At 33.7% G+C, this 24705-nt stretch overlaps 1 pseudogene; it reads right to left on the bottom strand.

Annotated features, from left to right (window-relative positions):
* Positions 1 to 21278: 21278 nt before the first annotated feature.
* On the bottom strand, positions 21279 to 23811 carry LOC146914785 (uncharacterized; annotated as a pseudogene).
* Between the last annotated feature and the right edge of the window lie 894 nt (positions 23812 to 24705).

The following is a 24705-nucleotide window of genomic DNA, read 5'->3' on the forward strand; positions in this document are numbered from 1 at the left end:
TATTGTTATTGGTGATAATGATAATGATAGCTTGAATTCCCATATTGACATAGAACAACTTCAAAAACTTGATAATTATGCTATAATGCCAGAGCGAGAAATAATTGAGGAAGAAATTTCTTTTCCCTGTGGACCAAACATTGAAAATGTATTGGACATTGAATTTCAACGAAAAGATGCTGCGAATGCAATGCAGTTTATAGACTTTTCCACAAATCAATGTATGGAAAAGTCTACAAACTGCATTGTATTCGCAACATCTTCTCATTGGAACTCAATGTCCAATACATTTTCAATGTTTGGTCCAGAGGGAAAAAAATTTCTTCCTTAATTATTTCTCTCTGGCCTTATAGCATTATTATCAAGTTTTTGAAGTTGGTCTATGTCTTTGAAGTTGGTCTATGTCCATATGGGAATTCAAGCTATCATTATCATTATCACCAATAACAATAGTGCCATCCCAATTTATTTTATGATTTTAAGACAAAGGACTAGGATCATAAAAGAAATCTTTGTCAGCTCAATCGTCGGTACCCTTTACCATACAATGAGTCGTGCAATAATTCTTTTCTACTAAAACCTCCTGTAGGATAATAACGCATATGAAATTCAAATATTTTAAATACAATGATAATCAACAAAGTTTTGCTCTTGCCATCATTAATTGAAATTGCATTGACAAACATTAGCCTTCTTAAATATCTAATAAATGAAAATAATTGAGACAACTACATAAAAATGGGAAGAGAAAACCACCTTTCTCGCTATCCGAAAGCATCTTCCTTTAAAGGCCCATCATCGTTATTATTACTCTTGATAAGTTCCAAATTTTTAGGTGCCTTCTTGCTAAGCATTTCTGACACACATGTAAAACTAGATGCCTTGGCTATCCGAACAAGTTCTCTAGTAGATGGCGGACTATTTAGATTCCTACATGATCAATCTTCATTAAGATCTAACTCGCAAAATGTAACAAAAGGAAAACACCAACCCAAAATCATAAACCATGTTCAAAACCACAACTTTCTTGCAAACACTACAGTTGCATATGCCTCTACACTTTGGGCACATCCAATTATTCAAAATGTTTATCTCTTTTGCCCTTTCGCCATATCCAAATTCAAAACACAATAATGGTTAGCATGCAAAAAAGAAAGCACACAATAAGTTCGTGCACCTTTAGATATTCCTTTAATTGTACAACTTCCTAGATTGAGTGTTATTTCTCCTAAAGTATTCAACTTCCTAGACTAGTGCTTACTAAATAAGCATTCAATGTATTTATTGTAAAGCCATTATAAATACAAGGTGTGTGATCACATTATACACACAAATATTCACACAGAAATACAAATTCTATATGGTATCAGAGCAGGTTCTAATTTTGGGACCTTTACTTTGTGCTTCATTGCTGCCGGCGGCGCCATTTGTTGCCGGCAGCATCACTCATTGGAAGTGTTTTGTTCCTATGGCTACTGTATATTTTTCAGTTGGTGTTTATCATTGTGCTCATCTCTTCTAGTGACTTTCACACCCTTTCCCAGTGTGCAATAACCAGCTGTCACTTTTATGTTGCAACCCAACACTAAGCACCGTCACCAACCGCCTCTGGATTCTCCAACGAGGAAGACAGTTCTTTAATCACTGTCAATAGCCACCACATGCACCTTCATGCACAACCACATTCTCCGTGCTTGGACCCCACACGCCGCCTATAGATTTGCTTGTGAGAGCTTGTGCAGTCGTCTCTAGCCACCATCATTCAGCGCCACCGTCGGAACTCCTCCTCTGTTACGTTTTGGTGGTAAATCCTTCCCCACATATGGTTCATACTAGTGGTTCCTTTTTTCTTCCCATAGACGATCAATCCGATGGTGACTTTCCCACATATGGATCATATTAGTGGTGCAATTTCTTCCCATCGATGATTAATCCAGTGGTGACTCTGTGACTATATTCCCACAAATGATTATTAATGGTGCCTTCTTTTCCCGTTGATGATCACTTGATGGTGACTTTTGATTTGTTGTAACAAGCTTGGTGCATATATCATGTGTGCTCCAGCTTGAGGAAGGGTGTTAAAATTAAGAATCTTTAGATATTCCTTTAATTGTACAACTTCTTGGATTGAGTGTTATTTTCCCTAGTGTATTCAACTTCCCAAGCTAGTGCTTACTAAATAGGCATTCAATGTATTTATTGTAAAGCCATTATAAATACAAGGTGTGTGATCTCCTTATACACACAAACATTCACATAGAAATACAAATTCTATATGGTATCAGAGAAGGTTTTAATTTTGTGACCTTTACTTTATGCTTCATTGCTGCCGGTGCCGCCATTTGTTTCCAGTAGCACTGCTCATTAGAATTGTCTTGTTCATGCGGTTGTTGTATATCTTTCAGTTGGTGTTTATCACTGTGCTCATCCCTTCTAGTGACCTTCATACCCTTTCCCGCTGTGCAATAACCAACTGCCACTTTTCTAGTGCGACCCAACACTAAGCACCGTCACCAACCGCCACTGAATTCTCCAGTGGGACGACAGTTCTTTAATCACTGTCAATAGCCACCACATGCGCCTTCTTGCACCACCACATTCTTCATGCTTGGACCCTACACGCCGCCTCTAGATTCGCGTGTTAGAGCACGTGCAACCGTCTCTACCCACCATCTTTCAGTGCCGATCTTCGAAACTCCTCCTCTGTCACGTTCTGGTGGTAACTCCTTCCCCACATATGCTTCATACTAGTGGTTCCTTTTTTCTTCCCATCGAAGATCAATCCGATGGTGACTTTCCCACATATGGATCATATTAGTGGTTCAGTTTCTTCCCATCGATGATTAATCCAGTGGTGACTCTATGACTATATTCCCACAAATGATTATTAATGATGCCTTCTTTTCTCGTTGATGATCACTTGATGGTGACTTTTGATTTGTTGTAACAAGCTTGGTGCATATATAATGTGTGCTCCAGCTTGAGGAAGGGTGTTAAAATTAAGAATCTTTAGATGTTCCTTTAATTGTACAACTTCCTAGATTGAGTGTTATTTCTCCTAGAGTATTCAAATCCTAGGCTAGTCCAACCAGATAAGCATTCAATGTATTTATTGTAAAGCCATTATAAATACAAGGTGTGTGATCTCATTATACACACAAATATTCACAAAGAAATACAAATTCTATAGCATCAGGTTGAACTTTAAATTTAAAAATAAATGTTGTGCAACGTCAAGTTAAGCCTCTATATATCTTCAAATTGCATTTGGGAATAAAAATCAAAAATCAAGAAACACACAGACTAAACCTTCAAATATCAAAAAACACAAAATTATTTCAATTTACCAAATCAACTTGGGGCATAGAATAAAAACCGCATGATTTGGTTTCGGTTGGTAAAATAAATACCGTAAACTGAACCAGATCACCCGGTTGAGTAAAAAACTGATCCGAATACAACCAAGCTAAATGCGGTGTTTTGCGGTTTCGGTTTTGGTTGCTTTGGTTTGCGGTTTTTCTATGGAATTGATTCGGTTTTGCACACCCCTTTAACATATCATCATAAACCGTTCCTTTCACTAAAAAGTTAAAAGGTAAGTTATGTACATAATAAACATTATGGGTCATTTGGAAGAAATATATAAAACATTATAATCAGGCACATAAATCCCACAAATTCATAGAAAAAATAGACAATATTTCTCAATTTAAAATATCAAATCAAAATGAATAATACTAGTAAATGTGAAAGAGGACACACACACACACAAATAAAAAATACATTATTTTTACCTTTATTAAAAAGAACAGCAGAACAATTAATCTTTCTTTGTTGTTGTTCTCTTATTTAATTAAAGAAATCACAGTCATCGGAGAAAATAAATGATAGCCTTTGAATCGAAATATGTTGCACAACTAGTAGATCTAATAGAGGCAAAACAATAGAAAATTTAATCAGATAAAAGAAAAGATATAACTAATCAATGAAAGAATCATATAAATGAATTAAATTTCAATATATATAAAGCTGCAATTGATGCACCCTCCCGAAAATATCATCATGATAAATTCAGTCATTCAAGTATATATGTGTGTCACTCAATAAAAATTTGTATTTGTGCGTGTGCGAGTATATCTTAAATATCTAATAGTGATAAATATATAGATAATGAAATAGCAGATTACCAATTCTCTGTAAATACAAGATAACAGAGATGCAGAGGGAGATAAAGTTTCAGATGCGCCGCAAGCTCTTTGCAATTGTCAAGGTAAGCGCAACTCAACATTTATAAGGGTTTTATCGGATGAAGGGTTTGTGTTAGGTTTATATATGTCAAAAAAACCTCAAATTGAAAAGCCCACTTTGTTAGGCCACTTATAAAGCCCCAAATTTTTTTGTCTTCGTTTGAGTGAATCTATGTTGGGTCTCATACCCACTTTTGTTGTTTTATTGATGGGCTCTACTGAGGTCCAACTTTTGCTCCAACTCAAATTTTCAACCTTTTGTAAATACAAATATTTTTTTGAAAATAAATAATGTTTGTTGGGAAAAAAATTCAATTTTCTTTTAAGAAAAAATTAATAATAAAAATTTAAATGCAAAACTAAATAGAAATTCAGTCGAATAGTGAATTATAATAAAATAATAAGAAAGGGGACACGAATCAAAGCCTTCTCAAGCAGAAACATATGTTTTTAGCTCAAAAAAATAAGATATCACCTCTGTTGAAGGTTCTTCCCTCTTTAAATGCATGTATTTAAAAGGGATACATAAACATAATCCACGGTTAAGAATAACTCAAATTTAGACCATAGATAAAGTTTTTTTATAGGTGACACATGCATAACTCAAGTTTAAGAATGACTCAAGTATACTTTATAAATAGATAAACATAGCAATATACAGATTGTAGTTTTTTCTAGTCTGGCCATTTAGACAACGTACTTGATGGTTTAGATTTTGTTGAATGCTTTTTTGGGCGACCATATAGAGATTGCAATATATTTTAAATTTTATTAGATAAATTTATTTAATACTTTTCCTAAGAAAACTACTATAAATGTGTAACTGGATCATATCATTCATCTTTTCTCTATATTTTTCTTTAGAAACACTAGTATATCTCTCTGTTCTCTCTATATTTTTCTTTAAAATAAAATAGCACTTTTATGTAAGATATAGTCTACCATATTTAATTTAAACTAGTACTTGGACCTGTGCGATGTACGGGAACTTAATTATATGAATTAATAACCAGTATTTGTAAGATTGGCTTATCATATATGAAAATAAAAAGACTAATCTATCACTTCCTTAAATTAATTTTGACAGAAAATACTCAATAACTAAAAATGAAATAAAAACCATATATGTGGTAGCAAGTGAAGGAACGCTGTAGATATGCTCATGAACAAATTTCATATAATTTGTTAAGCTTTTGGAGACCTAACCCACTTGGGTTAGCCTGGTGGTGTTGGCTTGGTACCTCGAAGCGTACTTCTCTCAAGCTCTAAGGTTTAATTATCCCTGGTGGTAGGCAAGCTTAGCATCTTAAAGAAAAGATTTTGGAGACCAATGTACCATCCTCCATAGATGTTTATTTTCGTTTCTTCTTGAAGGCTCCCTCAGGTATTGTTTTTCCTCTTAACTATAATTTTAGTACTATTTTTTTTTTTGGAGGGGGGGGGGGGGTGTGATAAAATGGGACACTTTATGTTTAGAAAGTGATAATGGAGGTTTTAATTTATCTTTACTGGGTAATTGGTTGTGGAGGGTATTAGTGGAAATGGTGAGTTTGTGGTTGATGATAGGTCATCTTACGTTATTATAAGCATGTTTTTCAGTAGGTTTTAGCAGCAAATAGGAGGACTATTAGAACGATTGCCTATGATTTCGAGACTTTTGTGATGTTTCTATATTTGAGTCTGTAATTATAGTTTTCCCAAAACATAGCAATTTTAGGGGGTTTTTAAGTAATTCATGAAGAAATAATGCAAATTGGAAAATCATGAACATCCAAAAATTTGTGCAGACTTTGGAAAGACCAAGAATGAAGATTTAGGAGGCCTCTTGAGACTTTACAATGGGAGGAATTCTGTTCCCAAGTTCTGAGGCAAATTATTTGAAGACGAAAACTTAAAACGATGGAAAATCGGAGAAACTTGGCCCAAGAAGGCTTACCATGCGCCTAGAGCATGGAAAATTCTTGCCATGCCTCTAGAATACATTACCGTGCGCCTAGAGCATGGCTTTGGGTACACACTCATGTGCCTAGAGCTTTGCTCATGCTCCCCGGGCATTTGAAATGCAAGGGGCGCAGGCGTAATTTTATGCTTTCTTGTGGGTAAAACCCATGTTTTTAGCCCAAACCTAAATAGAAATTCTCACTATAAATACCAACCTTTCTTGTGGAACAAAATATGTTTAACATTACCCTTTGAGTTTCGATGATGACAAGGTAATAAAAATTGTCAATTGGATACGCTAATATTTGTTCAAGTCTGTAGGACCATAGACAAAAATTTTAGTATCTTTAATTCAAGCATAGGTTCTGAAGAACAAATGAGAGCAATGGAAACTACAAAAGGAAGCTTGTGTTGCAAGAAAGAGGTTCTGAAGAAAGAGGTTCTGAAGACAAGAGGTCCTGAAGAAGCTGACGTCATCAGAAGCACTCTCCTCAGAAGCTGGTCACCAGAACCTGACGTCATCAGGAGCTAAAGATCATCAGAAGCTGGATAACTAGAAGCTTCAGTTTGTGTCAAAGAGCTATTCTAATCATGCCTATCATTGCAGAAGAATGGAAGCCTGATGCAACGGGTAAATCAGAGGATTTTGGAAGGCATTGGATGCTTATTCTTTGGAGAACGTTGGAAAATGACAATAGTACAATTGTATAACCACTACCTCCATTACTCTGTTTTGTGTCTGCAATAGTACAAGAACAACAGTTGTGACTACACTGGTATTCCTTTATACTTGGAATGGATTAAAATTGTTCCTCCATACGACAATAAGCATATCAGGCAACAGATCATTGGTGATTTGATCAGCTTCAAACGACTCTTTTTGATGTGCTGGCAATCATCAACGTCTCTTTCACAGCTCTATATAAAGGAGTGAAGACTTGAAGATTTCCAAGTGACTCACAACAATTTTACAAGTGCCAAAACTCTGCTGAAATTGTTTTCACGTCAAAGTTCACTTAGAATTTCTTAACAACTTTCATATCTTAGAAATTCTAGAGTCTTAAGAGTCTGTATCTGATTTGTATTGTAAACACCATTAATTGTATATCAAGTGTTCAACCTCAAACAATTTTCTTTGTAATTCTGTTTGAATAGAAGTCTCTTGCAGTTGTGCTTGAGCATAGGAAGTCTCTTGATTTTGTTCTTGAGCATAGGAAATCTCTTGCAGTTGTGCTTGAGTTGTTTGAAGTCTCTTGCTAGTTTTAGCAGTGAGTAGTTGTAATCAGATATTTGATTTTAGTTAAATTTCTTTCGAAGTGCAAGGGGGACAGAACTACTTCTGGTGTGTGGAAGGAACCTGTATAATTGTTTTGTGTCTTTCTTTTCTCTTTCTCTCTGTTTTTATCCGCTGCATTTAGATTCTAAACATCACTTCAGAAGCTGAACTCTATCAGGTTCAGAACAGTGATTTCAATTTAGGAGAAAACGAAGAAAAAGCTAACACAATTCAACCCCCCTTCTTGTGTTTTTCTCACCTTCAATTGGTATCTAGAGCCTTGGTCTATTGTCTTAACACTTAACAGTGTAACAGGAAAAGATCTGAGAAAAACATGTCTGGTGAAAGCTCTTGTTCTGGTCAGAACAACAATGCTGTTCCATATGATTATGGTGTTAAGAAGCCTGACTCTGGCAAAGCTCCAAAGTTTAATGCAGATCCTAACGAATTCTCTTGGTGGAAAACCAACATGTACAGTTACATCATGGGTTTAGATGAAGAACTATGGGTTATTCTTGAAGAAGGAGTTGATGATTTGGTCCTTGATGAAGAACGAGCTGTTGTTGATAGAAAGAAACATATTTCTGCTCAGTATGAGTTGTTCAAGATGAAGGATGATGAAAGTATTGAGGAAATGTACTCAACATTTCAGACCCCAGTCTCTGGATTACAAATACTGAAGAAAAGTTATGTTGCTTCTGATCATGTGAGCAAGATACTGAGAAGTTTGCCTGTTAGATGGAGACCTACGGTTACTGCTATTGAGGAAGCTAAAGATTTAAACACTTTAAGTGTTGAAGATCTTGTCATCTCTCTCAAAGTTCATGAAATGAGTCTGAATGAGCATGAGTCTTCAAAGAAGAATAAATCTATTGCTTTTCCATCTAAGGGAAAGCGATCTAAAGCTCTCAAAGTCACTGAATCTGAAGAAGAATCACCTGATGGAGATTCTGATGAAGATCCTTCTGAGAAGATGGCTATGCTTTCTAGTAAGCTTCAATATCTGGCTAAGAAGAACATGAAGTTCCTGAGCAAGAGAGGTGGTTATAGAGGCTCAAGAAAGAGGATCAGAAGGGATGCTTCAACTATTAGAAGCCTGGACATTTCATTGTTGATTGCCCTGATCTTCAGAAGGAAAAATCAAAGGATAAGTCGAATAAACCAAGCTTCAACTCAAGCAAATTCGGACTATTTAATAACACACGTGCTTCCTTCCAAAAAAAAAATGTGCTTCTTTGGTGCGGTGATAAAGTTTTCAAGAATGACCTTGTACGACATTAGTTTTTTTTTTGTATGGACGGAGTTTGAACCCTAGACCTTACATATATTATGACCTTGTATGAAATTAGTTTGATTCATGCTAAAACTGTTTTGAATTTAATTGAATTGATATGAGAACTAATACTATTTAATGTGCAAATTAAAGAACAAAAGAAAAAATAACAACATAAATAAATAACTCTGACAATATATATTTAGGCAAGATTACTCCAAAGGGTCCTTTAACTTATTTATTTATAACAATTGAGTTTTTTTATATTTTTTTTGTCTCGTTCAAATCCTTTATCTTATTTATTTGTAACACTTGAGTCCATTATTCCGTTCAAATACTTTATACCCTTTTTTCATTTTTTTATTAATAATTTTAAATAATTTTATACAATATTATAAATATTCGTCTTCTTCTTCATATGTTTATCATCTTAACCATCATCATATTTTTCATCAAACTCAAAAAATTCAAACCAAAACCTAAAAATATCAACCCTAATATATGTGGCTAACCTCATTAATGTTGTTTTTAATGAAAATAAAAAAAAAGATTAACTTGCAAACATTTAAAAAAAAAAGATTTGAATGAGACAAAAAATAAATTAAGGACTCACTGTTACAAATAAATATGATAAATGACCCCTAAAATAATTTTTCCATATATTTTTTTTTTTTTGAAGAAGAACTTTTGATATATTTATTTGGTGGGTTAATATGTCACAAATGCATGTTGACTTAGTGGTAGAGTGCAACTTGTGTAAGGGAAATGCGTGTATTTTTATTTTTTTTTTGTTAAAATCAAATTAGATTAGACTACAGTCCTCATGAACAATGAAAGATGAGCACAAACAGCGAACAAAAACAACACTTCGGTAGGGGCACTACAACTAAACAAAGGCAAAACCCCCTCAATGTTATGGATGATAATATGATCCATCAAATTCATATCCATCCAATCCATCCACCAAATAATTTTTTTTAATGAATAGGATTCAATCCATCTATTTAAAAATAGGGTATTACTTTTCCCACCCTGCAGAATTCTGGCGCGCCCTGTAAATTTTCCAAAAATGCCCCTATGCAATCCGGATTTTAAAATCCGCATTCAGTTTTTCCTTTGTTATAGGATGAAAATTTGAGTTTTTCACAAATTCAGATTTTTCCGGATTTTGTAATCCAGAAACCTCAAAAAATAGGGCACGCTACATGATTTTTCCGGATTAGATGCATAATACAAACACCCCATAAACACGCTTTTTCAAGGGAAAAACAGTTCGGATTATATAATCCGAACTGTATCAGCATATATTTTAAACATAATTGTAACATTTTTTTTTGACAAAACATAATTGTAACATGTATAGTCATTTTATGGACAATATTAATCTTTCTAACTCTCATCCTTCTGTTTTGAGTCATTGTTACCTGTTCTTAGTCGTTTCGACCCATTTTTCATTTTTTTTAATTTTTCATATTCTGAGAAAAATCCGAAAAAATTTGCACTAGTTTTATTTGATTTTTAGAATTTTTTGGTGATATTTTTATATTTTTATGATTTTATTTGACAGGCTTTTAGCATTTTTTAATTAGTTTTTTTGTTGTTTTTAAAAGCAAAACTCAAAACTGCTGAAATGTGAGAGAGTCTGATGGCTAATTATACATAAGAATTGTCCAGATTATAAAATCCGAAATAGTAAACATAAATCCGAATTTTAAAATCCAGACTGCACAAGGGCATTTTTGAAAAAAAAGCAGGGCGCGCGAGAAACCTGTAGGGTGGGAAAAGTAATACCCTTAAAAATATGGATGGGCCCAATTCATCCACTTATCTTAAAAATCCAATGGATCACCATCTCAAATATAAAAAAGTAGAGATTTACTTTTCCCACCCTATGCTATTCTCTCACGCCCCATAAAATTTCCAAAAATACCATTTGTCCGGATTCTAAAATCCGAAATTACACTAACTACATTTTCTGTGTTGTATTTGATGTCAAAGGTCTCTACTGATCGTTGTATAATCCGCGCAAAAAATGCAATGCAATTGCAAGGATTCTATGAACGGTCAGGAGGGACCATGACATATAAACACTGCTAAAAAACTAAAAAATGTTTAAGAAAGAGTAAGAAAATATGGGAAGTGAAGTATGAAAGAAATTGTTGAAGCATGCAATGCTATTTATAGCCATAAACTAGAATTAGATCATAACTACAGTCAAAAGAAACATTTTTCATATTTCAACGCCAGAGTCCACCTAATCTGGAGGTTTCAGATTTTACAATCTGAATCCCTAGTAATATTTTCAGATTATACAATCCGAACAGCACCAGATTGTGTTTAAGTTTGATTTTTAGTAGGTTTCACGGCGAATGACATAGGAAAAAATTAAAAAAAGGTAGAAAAATAATTAAACAGCTTAAAACAACACAATAACAAAAGTCTCGAAACTTTTGTAGCTGACCTGCCAACTAACATATTTTGATCAGCAGGTCAACTGGATCAAGTTTATAATAACCTCTTTCGAATCAAATCTGCAACATAATGATGAAAGATAAGGTGTTTCAAGAGGATTGTTTTGAGTTGTATCCTATTGCCTTGCCAACTAACAAATTTACATTGCCAAGACAACACAATCTAGCTTATAGCAACCTCTTGGTGTTCATATCGTTCAGAAGATTTTTGAGAATTTTTTCTTGTGTTTTACCACAAATGAACCTAGCACACTTATTTATAGAGATTTTTGTGCATCGTGGACCACATAAATTGTCGGTGCAATGTGGACCACACAAAAACTCGTGTTGAACTGGTTCAGATTCTATAATCTGATCCTGACTTGAAAGCTATATATCTTGGTATATTTGACAGCATGATTAAGATCTATATTCTCTATCTATCTATCTATGTTCTTAAATGAACATCTTTACCGTAAAGTTCAGTGGATAGATATTTGACAACATGGTCAAGATCTCTATTTTCTATCTATCTACTTTTTTAAATAAACATCTCTAGCGTAAAGTTTAGCGGAGAGATATTTGACAACATGATGAAGATCTTCAGAAGACAACTTTTCTCTTCGTATTTCATGAATGTGTTCCTTAGGTGTAGCCAAAAATAAATTTGTACGAAGAAGAGAGAAAAAACAAAATAAAACATAGATATATTCTAGGAGAATTCAGGTTAATTGACCATAGATATATTGATTTTAACAACATAATTCAACAACATAAAACACGTAATAAAATAACACATAATAGATAACATATCAGCTAAATCGTAGTTGCTTGGTCGGATCAAACTTTTCTGTATTTATCAAACATATTTGATCAATGAAGCGTCCAAATCGATCAGTCCTTTAGTAATGTAATGACCAAAGATCGAGAACATGGTTCTCACATCGTCGTCATTCATGAGCTTCAACTGCTGAACTGCACAATGTCAGCTGAGTTGGTCGAGGGACGACGATACTCAACCCCATCCACCTTTCTTGTGTCAATGTGGTTGAGTTGACAGTTGATTCGATCCAGTTGGTCCTTCTACTTGAAGAGATTGACGTAAGTGAGAGTCAAGAACAATGGGGTGATTTTCTTCCGTTGTAGGAAACTGTATCTAGCTTGGTGTTCAGATCAATCATAGAAATTTCCATGGGTTTTTTTGTTGTTGTGTGGTTTACTAGTTTGAAAATAGGCACACTTATTTTTAGAAGTTTTTGGGCATTGTGGACCACAGAAATTGTCGGTGCAATGAGACCATACAAAAAAAATATTGTACGTAATATTTTCAGATTTTATAATCCAAAATATCCCTCACCCTACAAATTGTGTAGTTTGACTTATTTTAACCTGAATGGTTTTGATAATTTCAGATTATATAATCTGAAACCTGTCAGAGTTTTGGACGGAAAGAGTAACTCATGGAACACGTTTTTCAAAGGGTTTTACTAGCTGGCCGGTAAAACCCTTTGAACACATTTTTGACTCAAAATTAAGAGTCATTAAACTTTATGAACCAAAATCTTCACAAATTTCTCCTATAAATACCCTTCACACCTTCACCATTTCTCACACCATGATCTCACACTCTCTCCTCCTCTTCCTTCAACAACAACGTGTTTCCATCGTTGGCCTTTCGAGTGTATACATCCAAAACAAAATAAACACATACTTTAATTCCCTGAAATTTCTTTGACTAGCTTATTGACTACTTGGAATTTCTACACCAATTCAATTATTGTTTTAATCGTGTCTGAGAATTCAATTCAATTGATTTTTTACACCAATTCAGTTCAATTCAATTGATTTTCTACACATACTTCAATTCAATTGAATCTCTACACCACTTACAACAACATGAAACCTAATTTTTTTTCACCACGAATCAATCTCAAAGGAAAGAAATCTGGTGGAATTCGAGTTGGAAAAAAAATCCCGTGTTCCTGGCAAAAACACCTTGATAGTTTATTATTTATTTGGTTATCTTAATTACAAAAACACCTTGATAATAACATATCATTAAGAATAATTTATATTTTTCTATTTATTTACATTTTTCTTGTTTAGATTTATTTATTTGTTAATGTGGTGTCCAAGTTTTTATATGAGCTTCATAGTTTCATATTTGTATGGTATTTAACTTATGAATTAAGGGAACCCATATATGAGTAAGAAGTGTGCGTGGTTGAAGAAAACACAAATTCTCAACAATATTTTGTGCTTAATGTTGCCTCTACTTGGCATGACACTCTCTCTTAATGTGAAATTTGACCAGTTTTTTATGAATCGGTTTTTTTTTTGGGTGTATACATGATTATGAATCGGTTTTTTATGAATCGGTTTTTTTATATTGTCATCTCAAGACCCATATTGTGATTGCATACCTTTTCTACGCCCCTAGTTAATTTGATAAATTGAAATAATTGTGTGTGTGGTTATTGATATTTGAAGGTTTACTCTGTGTGTTTCTTGATTTTTTTATTTTTATTCATTTTTTTATTCTTAGATGCAATTTGAAGATATTTAGAGGCTTGATTTGACAAGCTAAATATTGCACATATTCTATTTTTAAATTTAAAGTTCAATTTGATGCTAACATGAATATTGTTTAATTTTCCACATGAATGTGCCGACAAGAAATAAAGGTTTTTGCTGCTACATGCAAAAATCTAAGAAAAAGGAAGTCTTGCTTCTTAAGGCTTTGAACAAAATGCCTCTTAAACAGGGTTGTCTCACGTTTTATTTTATATTATTTGGAGTACAAAGGTACAAGAAATTATTGTGTGTATGTTTTTTTTTTTTGTTGTATGCTAACGATTACAGTGTGTTGAATTTAGATATGGAGAAAAGGCAAAAGAGGTAAATATTTTGAATAATTGGATGTTCCCAAAGTGTAGAGTTATTTGCAGTTGCAGTGTATGCATGTGAGTTGTAGTTTGGAACATGTTTTATGATTTTGGTGTTGGAGTTTCCATTTTGTAACATTTTGTGTGTTAGATCTTAACGAAAATTGACCATGCAGAAAACTAATGGACCAACCACCTACATGGGCACTTGTTCGAATAGCCAAGACATCTGGTTTTATGTGTGTGTCAAAAATGCTTAGTAAGAAGGAAATTGAAAAATTGGAACTTTCTATGGGTAATAATATTGATGTTCAGCCTTTAATGGAAGATGCGTTGGGAAAGGTTGTTTTCTCTCCACATTTTAATGTAGTTTTTGCAATAAGTTTTCTTTATTTGTTTATGAATAAGACTCTTGTTTGTCTATGCAATTTCAATTAATGATGACAACAGAAAAACTCTATTGATTATCATTATATTTCAAATATTTGAATTTCATATTTGTTATTATCCTACAGGAGGTTTTAGTAGAAGAGAATTATTGCATTACTCGTTGTATGGTAAAGGGTATCAAGGATTAGGCTGGAAAGGATTTCTTTTATGATCCTAGTCCTTTGTCTTCAAATGATAAAATAAATTGGGATGACACTATTGTTATACATGATAATGATAGCTTGAATTCCCATATGGAGATAGATCAACTTCAAATACTTGATAATAGTGCTATAAGGCCAGAGAGAGAAATAATTGAGGAAGAAATTTCTCATCCCTCTGGACCAAACATTGAAAATGTACTGAACATTGAATTTCAATGAGAAGATGCTGCGAGTGAAATTCAGTTTGTAGATTTTAACTCATTGATTGGGAAGGTATGCATTTTCTATGTCATCCTTAATACTTGTTGGATATATGGTAGTTAGTTATGTCTTTATAATTTTGAATTTTCTCTTAAGCCTTGATTGATTAATTTCAACATAATGATGCATCTAGTAATTTACCAACTGAATAAATTGATCCTCCAAATTCGTTTAAACATATCAATGGTCACAAATCAATGATATCGTCTGAATAGACTCAGATATAATGGAGTTATGTTTAAACAATATCATTAATCTGTGACCATTGATATGTTTAAACGAATTGGAGGATCAATTTATTCAATTGGTCAATTACTAGATGCATCACTATGTTGAAATTAATCAAACAAGACTTGAGAGAAAATTCAAAATTATAAACACATAACTACCACATATCCAACGAATATTAAGGATGTCATGGAAAATGCATACCTTCCCAATCATTGTGGAAAAGTCTACAAACTGCATTGCAGTCGCAGCATTATCTCGTTGGAACTCAATGTCCAATACATTTTCAATGTTTGGTCCAGAGGGAAAAGAAATTTCTTCCTCAATTATTTCTCTCTCTGGCCTTATAGTATAATTATCAATTTTTTGAAGTTGTTCTATGTCCATATGGGAATTCAAGCTATCATTATGATTGTCACCAATAACAATAGTGTCAACCTAATTTATTTTATGATTTGAAGAGAAAGGACTAGGATCATAAAAGAAATCATTTCCAACCCAATCCTCAGTAGCCTTTACCATACAACGGGTCCTCTAATAATTCTCTTCTACTAAAACCTCATGTAGGATAAACAAATATGTAATTCAAATATTTAATATACAATGATAATCAACACAATTTTTCTCTTGCCACCATTAAATAAAATTGCATAGACAAACAATAGCCTTCTTAAATATCTAATAAAGAAAAATAATTGAGACAAATACGTAAAAATGGGGAGAGAAAACCACCTTTCCCACTATCCCAAAGCATCTTCCATTAAAGGCTCATCATCGGTATTATTACTCTTGATAAGTTCCAAATTTTCAGGTGCCTTCTTGCTAAGCATTTCCGACAGACATGTAAAACTAAATGCCTTGGCTATACGAACAAGTGCCCTAGTAGATGGCAGACAATTTAGTTTCCTACATGGTCAATCTTCATTAAGACCTAACACACAAAATGTAGCAAAAGGAAAACCCCAACCCCAAAATCATAAAACATGTTCAGAACCACAACTTACCTGCAAACATTACAGATGCACATGCCTCTACACTTTGGGCACATCCAATTATTCAAAATATTTACCTCTTTTGCCTTTTCACCATATCTAAATTCAACACACAATAATGGTTAGCATGCGAAAAAGAAATTACACAATAAGTTAGTGTACCTTTGTATTCCGAATAATTTAAAATAAAATGTAGGCCAAACGTATTTAAGATTCCATTCAATGCTCGCACTGAGGGGGTTCCCTTGTCTGCTCCAAAATAATTTACTTTTTCCTTAATTAGTTCACTTACTAGTTCAAGCATCAATATCCGGCTCATTTCAGGCATTCGAGTCCTTCACTTCTTATATACTCTACATCCACTGAGAGCTTATGGATTCCATTGTGTGTGTGTGTGTGCGCGCACGTGCGTGTGCGTGTGTATCGACTATTTAGCCTTAATTCTATCCTCCATCATTAGTGCTAGCAAAGACATACACATTAACATAAAGGAATTTAGAAAAAATTAACAAGGGTGTCTAGCTAAATCATTAGTGCTAGCTAACACCATAACCATACTAACTATATCAAATCATTCTAATTCAAAGGTTGTCATTCATGTGGAATAAATTCACTACCCAAAAATGGAGGGTTTACTAACAAAGGAACTCACCTTAGCATTTTCCTGAATCCTATACACCATTTATGTCCCAAATAAACTCCTGTCAGCTCCTTCATCATTCTTCTGCAAAACGGATTATTTCAGCCCATTGCGTCTAGCTTCTAATTTTCTACATTTCAGCTTCAAAACAAACACTTCTTCAGTCCTTTGAACATTCATATTAAGTTCTGGAACCATTCGCCAACTTAAATTCACGTTTTAGCTTATTCTGGAAAAATTCATGTCAAACCCATAAGTCATTTTCAGCTTAACATTTCAAACTTTAAACGTGTTTTTCGGATACATGTCTAATCCGAATCATAGAAATTTATATCCGAATTGAAGGGAATTAAACGTAGAATCCAAAAATTCAATAATTACTCAATTCCAGGTTACACGGTCAAGACCATGACAAAAATATCACATATATGCCATATGAATTTTGATTCAAAAATCATGAAGTTCAAGCATAATCACTTATAACAACAACAACAACAACTACAGCTTCAAATACATCAACAGTTCATCAAAGTTGCTAAATCATTTTTCCATTATAAACCGTTCCTTTCAATAATAAGTTAAAAGGTAAGTTAAGTACATAATAAACATTATTGGTCATTTGGAAGAAATATATAAAACATTATTATCTGGCACATAAATGCCACAAATTCATAGAAAAAGTAGACAATATTTCTCAATTTAAAATATTAAATAAAAATGAATAATACTAGTAAATGTGAAAGAGGACACACACAAAAAAACACATTATTTTTACCTTTATTAAAAAGAACAGCAGAACAATCAATCTTTCTTTGTTGATGTTCTCATATTTAAATAAAAAAATCGCAGTCGTCAGAGAAAATACATGATAGCCTTTGAATCGAGTTATATTACATAGCTTGTAGATCTAATAGAGGAAAAACAATAGAAAATTTAATTGGATAAAAGAAAAGATGTAACTAATCAATGAAAGAATCAGATAAATGACTTATATTTAAATATATATGAAGCTGCAATTGATGCACCCTCCCTAAAATATCATCATTATAAATTCAGTTATTTAAGTATATATGTGAGTGTCATTCAACAAAAATTTGTATTTGTGCGTGTGAGAATATATCTTAAATATATAATAGTGATAAATATATAGATAATGAAATATCATATTACCAAATCTCTGTAAATATGAGATAACAGGGATATGGAGGAAGATAAAGTTTCAGATGCGCCGCAAGAATTTGCAATTGTGAAGGTAAGCGCAACTCAACATTTATAAGAGTTTTATCAGATGAAGGGTTTGTGTTAGGTTTACATCTGTCCAAAAAACCTCAAATTGAAAAGCCCCCTTTGTTAGGCCTCTTATAAAGCCTCATGTTTTTTTTCTTCTTTTGAGTGAATCTATATTGGGTCTCAGGCCCACTGTTGTTGATTTATTGATGGGCTCTGCTGAGGTCCAACTTTTTCTCCAACTCAAATTTTCAACCTTTTTTAAAAACAAATATTATTTTGAAAATAAATAATGTTTGTTGGAAAAAATAATTTTTATTTAGAGTTTTCTTTTAAGAAAATTTTTATAATAAAAATTTAAATGCAAAACTAAATAGAAATGCAGTCGAATAGTGAATTATAACAAAATAATAAGAAGGGGGACATGAATCAAAGCCTTCTTAAGCAGAAACACATACGTTAGAGTCAAACCCAAACAAAAAAAAAATAAAGATATCACCTCTGCTGAAGGTTCTTCCCTCTTTAAACGCATGTTTTTAATGGTGATACATAAATATAAGTCATGGTTAAGAATAACTCAAATTTAGTCCATAGATAAGGTTTTTTTATAGGTGACACATGCATAACTCAAGTTTAAGAATGACTCAAGTATACTTTCTAAATAGATAAACATAGAAATATAGAGATTGTAGTTTTTTTTAGGCTGGCCATATAGAGAAGGTAGTTGATGATTTAGATTTTGGTGAATCTTTTTTTGATGGCCATATAGAGATTGCAATAAATTTTAAATTTTATTATATAAATTTATTTAATAATTTTCCTAAGAAAACTACTATAAATGTGCAACTGGATCATATCATTCACTTTTCTATATATTTTTCTTTGGAAACACTATGTATATATCTCAGTTCTCTCTAACTTTATCTTAACTATACTCTAATCTCTTTATTATTATTTTTCTGTAAAAAAAGATAACTCCATTGTTGACATTTATAAACTAAAATAGCACGTTTATCTAAGATATAGTCTACCATATTTAATTTAAACTAGTAGTTGGACCTGTGGGATGTACGAGAAGTTAATTATATGAATTAATAACTAATATTCGTAAGATTGAATTATCATATATAAAAATAAAAAGACTAATCTATCACATCTTTGAAAAAATGATGGTTGCTTAGGACTGCACCAACAACATAATCACTTGCATCACACATAACTTCGAAAGTTAAATCCCAATCGGGTGCAATGATTATTGGTGCAGTCACCAACTTGGTTTTAATCAAAGAAAAAGCATTTAGACATTCATAATCAAAGTTAAACTCATTTTCTTTGACCAAGAGGTTACAGAGGGGTTTGGAAATTTTAGAAAAATCTTTTATGAAACGCCGATAGAAACTGGCATGCCCCAAGAAACTTCTTACTCCTTTAACATTAACAGGTGGAGGAAGTTTCTCTATAACCTCTATCTTAGCTTGGTCCACCTCAATGCCTTTAGCACTTATTTTATGCCCCAAAACTATACATTCGGTTACCATAAAATGACATTTTCCCAATTCAAAACAAGGTTAGTTTCGGTGCATCTTTTAAGTACAACATTTAGATGGAACAAGCATTGATCAAAAGACTTACCAAAAACAGAAAAGTCGTCCATAATTGTAGGCACAATCATCATAAGCATAGTATTCATCATTCACAACCACAACTTGATCTTGCCTTTTTTTCCAATCATTCTTGCCATAAAAAGTGGTGTGAGCACTATCCCAACCACCATATTTAGTTGTGGCACCTTGCAATGATTATATCAAGATAACGACGTGAATTGAATGAAATCAAATAATTAAGAAAGGACTTATGAAAGGACTAGTCATACTTCTGATTGTATTTCATTACTTTATATCAGTTTGTGAATATGTTTATCAATCTGCATCACTAATTAAGAATATCATTTTCTTAATTAAGATAACCTATAATTATCTCACTCGCACAAAATATATATGTGAAAGGCTTTCAAACTCGAGACTTTGTATTTTGCCTTTAGATATAATCAGTTTGTATTTTGCACAAAATATCTACATCACTAATTAAGAATATCAGTTTCTTAATTAAGGTAACCTATAAGAATATCAGTTTCTTAATTAAGAATTGCAGAAAAGAAACAATATTTGAACAGAAACAGAAACAGAAACAATATTATTCTAAGCAGATTCATGCCAATCTCACATAATAATAAAACCAAATACATTAAATTCATATACCCTGGACACTTTGTATTTTGCCTTTAGATATAATCAATTCAATACCTTTTCCTGCATTATATTCATCGGCCTTAGTCAGTCCATGATTTTGTCTTTTATCAACCCTCCCATAGGAATGAACACTTCGCCAACCACTATAGTTAGATGGTTCTGTAGATCAAGCATATAGAAATCAGAATTATTCTAAGCAGAATTAGGAAATCCAGCAGAATTAGGAAATCCAAAATTAAGAACGCTACCTGTGGACAATGACATATGTGGTGGTGGTGCTGCTGGACTAGTACATGATTGAGAAGGCTACGATGGATCAGTAAAACCTCTCCCTTGACCATTTCTAATTCCTCAGTTGATTGCCTCAAATTGTTGGAAAATCCAAAGCTGACTCCTTTACCTTTTTTCACATTATTTGCATCAGATGCGGAAAATGACGTATATGGTGGTGGTAGTGCTGAACCAGCACACGGTTGAGAAGACTCCGGTAGATCACTATGACCTCTCCCTTGACCATGTCTAATTCCTCTGCTTGATTGCCTCAAATTGTTGGAAATTCCAAAACTGACTCCTTTTCATTTTTTCACATTATTTGTAACAGCTGCTTGGTGATTGTCTCATGCATCTTCAATATCGTTGGATGGGTAGTATTCATTAGTATCTTCATAATCAGAAGTGTAATTATGCTTCTGCTTTGATGCATCATCTATCCCTAGCTTCTGCCTTTTGTTTTGGTCATTCCGGACACCTATATACATTGAGGAAAATAATTTAAAAAGCTGATGCAAATAGTATCTCAGTTTTAATTTCAAAAGGACCACATCTGGTCCAACTAATATACATGGGGAAGGCTCTGGAGGATTGCGACCTCTCCCGCTACCAAGCTTTGTTCCTCTACCTCGGATTTCCATGTTAAGATATCTAGAAACAACTTGAACTTATTTCTGTTACAAAATAAATACACAATTAAACCGTTAAAAACTCAATTTGATGGAAATAAATACATAATGAAACCGTAAAACAATAAACAATAAACAACAAAGGAATCAATAAACAATAAACAACAAAACGATGAAAGACCAATAAACAACAAACTGATACAAGCTACTATTTGAAGCTGTATAATTGAAAAAAGGTGAGGTTACAAACTACTATCTGAATCTGAATCATATAATTCTTCATCTTCATCAAAGGAATCATCATTTTCACTATCATCACTCTCACTCTCACTTATGAATTCATCATCAAATGGAACTCCCGCTGGATTATATATATCATTTTCTTCAACTTCTTCCATTGGGGAATTTATATCAAATAAGAAAACCTGCTCATCTTCTACGACGACAGGTGTTCCGAAGGATCCATCATCTTGGTAATAATCTTTAGCATCCAGCTGATTCAAATCAGCGTGTTCATTATTGAAGCTCTCAGCAACGAAGAGTTTTCGTCTAACTTTGCAAGCTTCCCACCAATCCCCACTACCTCTACCATTGCTTTGTGGGTACATTGTATAGTAAACTTGTTGTGCTTGTCAAGCTAACACAAAGGGCTCATTTGTTTGAAGCTTCGATTTGGGCTTAACATCAACTAACCCATATCTCACATCTACCTTAACACCATTAATTGGGTCCAACCAGTGACATCGTAAAAGAAGTACCTTGTTTTGAATTCCTAAATAAGACAATTCTAATATCTCCTCAAGAATGCCATAATCGTCTAGATCATTCTCACCATATATGCTTCCTCGAAAAAATACTCTGCTATTCATTGTAGCTTTATTATGTCCATTTTCCTTGGTGTGAAATCTGTACCCATTAATTATGATGCCATTATAACAAGTCACATATTTAGATGGACCATAGCTCATCTGTCGAATCAATTTTTCCTCAACTTGGCCAGAACTCTCCTATATAAATCATTATAAAGACAAGTAATTTTAATATTCAATACAATAAATGTAAATTTTAACATAGTATGTTAAATAGTAAATGAGGGAACTGACTTGTTTTATCCACCCATTGAAGTCCTTGTCCCGAAGTTCCAATACTTGATCATCAGTGATATCATGATATGCTTGTCTTAGTGAGTCTTCAAATTGTCTGACTATTATAATAAAAATTAGCATTTATTGTAACTTATGTGAAAATTCATTACAAAGTTATAGAGTAAACTTACTGGAGTAATGGTTCAACCTCCTTGCAATTTACAAGCACATAAGTCTCAGCAATGTGAAGCTCATCATCTGTCAGAAATCTGTTTCTACCTTTTCCACTAGGGCGACAAGGGTATTTAAAAATAGACAAGCATTCATCAACCATACTGTGTCCACCGTCATCATTTCTAGGAACTGTAGTACGCTTTGTTTGCAATTTTGGATCAAAATGCAGGGAAGCATGATTCGAAATCTCTTCTAAAATATACGATGCTGCAATAGATACTTCAACTCTCGCCATATTTTGAACCTTACTTTTCAAGTATAACATGCCTCTCTCAAACGGATACATCCACCTATACTGTACTGGTCCTCCAACCTTGGCTTCATATGGGAGATGTACAACTAAATGTTCCATCACATCAAAGAAAGCTGGGGGGAATATCTTCTCTAACTTACAAATTATTTCAATAATGGCAAGCTCTGTAGTCTCCATAGTTGCAGCACGTAATTCAGTTGCACATATTTCTTCAAAGAATAAGCTATGTTCAGTCAATGCCCTCCATATAGCTTTTGGCAACATACCACGAGACGCAAGATGAATCAACCTTTGCATAAAAACATGACAGTCATGACTTTTCATCGGATATATTTTTCCGTCTTTGACATTGATACAACGTGAAATGTTGGATACATACCCATCAGGAAATTTCAATTGTTTGATCCATCCACACACCATCTTCCTTTGAATATCATTCAACACATAAGTTGCCTTCGGTTTTTTGATATTGCCATTCTCAACTATTAACTCTAAGGAGGGGCGCTTGCAAATTATCTTCATGTCCATTCTTGCATTGACATTGTCCTTTGTCTTTCCCTTTATATCCATGATTGTGTTAAAAATATTCTCAAACACATTCTTTTCAACGTGCATAACTTCTAAATTATGCAGTATTAGATTATTAGACCAATAGGGCAGTTCCCAAAAGATGCTCTTCTTCACCCAATTGTGATCTTTACCAAGGCCAGGTTGCTTCGGATTATGTGAAGACAACCCAAAAACGAACTCCTGAAGTTTATTCACTCTATTCATGACCTCAACCCCACTTAGTCGATGTGGTGGAATAGACTTATCCACTGTTGACTTCGTAAAAGCGTTTCGATCACGACGAAATGAATGTTCAAGTGGTAGATATTGGCGATGGCAACCAAACCAGCTACATTTCAGACCATGAGTTAGTCTAAATGACTTAGTGCGCTTCATACAATACGGACAAGCAAGTTTTCCATGAGTACTCCACCCACTTAGCATTCCATAAGCTGGAAAGTCACTTATTGTCCACATTAATGTTGCCCTCATGGTAAAATTCTGCCTTTTCCAAGCATCAAAAGTGTTTGCCCCATCTTCCCACAATATCTTTAGCTCATCAATAAGAGGTCTAAGATATACATCTAAACTTTTACCTGGCGACTTTGGTCCCGGGATCAGAAGGCTAAGGAAAATATACTCTCTTCTCATACACATACTTGGTGGAAGATTATATGGTGTGACAAAGACAGTCCAACACGAGTGTGGAGTAGCTTAAAAACCAAACGGACTAAAACCATCTGTACAAAGGTCAAGCCTGACATTACGAGGCTCTAGTGCAAAATTCGGATAATGGCATCAAAGTGTTTCGAAGCCTCGGCATCAGCAGGATGAGTGATTATTGATTTATCATTATGCACTCCATCTGCATGCCAGCGCATATACTGTGCAGTACTTTTAGACATATATAGGCGTTGGAGTCTAGGAATAATGGGAAAATATCGTAACATGGAGAAAGGCACATTTTTTCCTTTTGCTGAACATCCAACCTTTGGTTTGAACCGTGGGTGCCCACATACTAAGCAAGCAGAGCAAACATTTGGATCCTTGTTTTCTCTATCATATAACATGCAATGATTAGGGCAGGAGTCTATTTTTTCGTATCTTAATACCAACTCGGTAACCATTTTCTTTGATCAATAAAAATTTTCAGCCAACTTTTCTGACTCAGGAAGCATGCTCTTAATTATGACAACCATTCGATCATAACAACGCTCACTCCTGTTGAACTCAGACTTTAAATTCAAAAGTTGAGTTACAGCTGACAATTTTGAGTGCTTAAGACATCCATCCCATAGTGGTTCATTAGCATCTCTTAGCAAAGAATAAATCTTTGAAGCTGATGGATTGGGATCCTCCTCCAAATCTTCAGAAAGATCATCATCCATGGCATCTATAACCATATCTACATAGGGATTCCTAG

The sequence above is a fragment of the Medicago sativa genome, chromosome 6 (genome assembly GCF_051527215.1).
Source record: "Medicago sativa cultivar Bolivia chromosome 6, Bolivia_mono, whole genome shotgun sequence".
Lineage (NCBI taxonomy): Eukaryota > Viridiplantae > Streptophyta > Magnoliopsida > Fabales > Fabaceae > Medicago > Medicago sativa.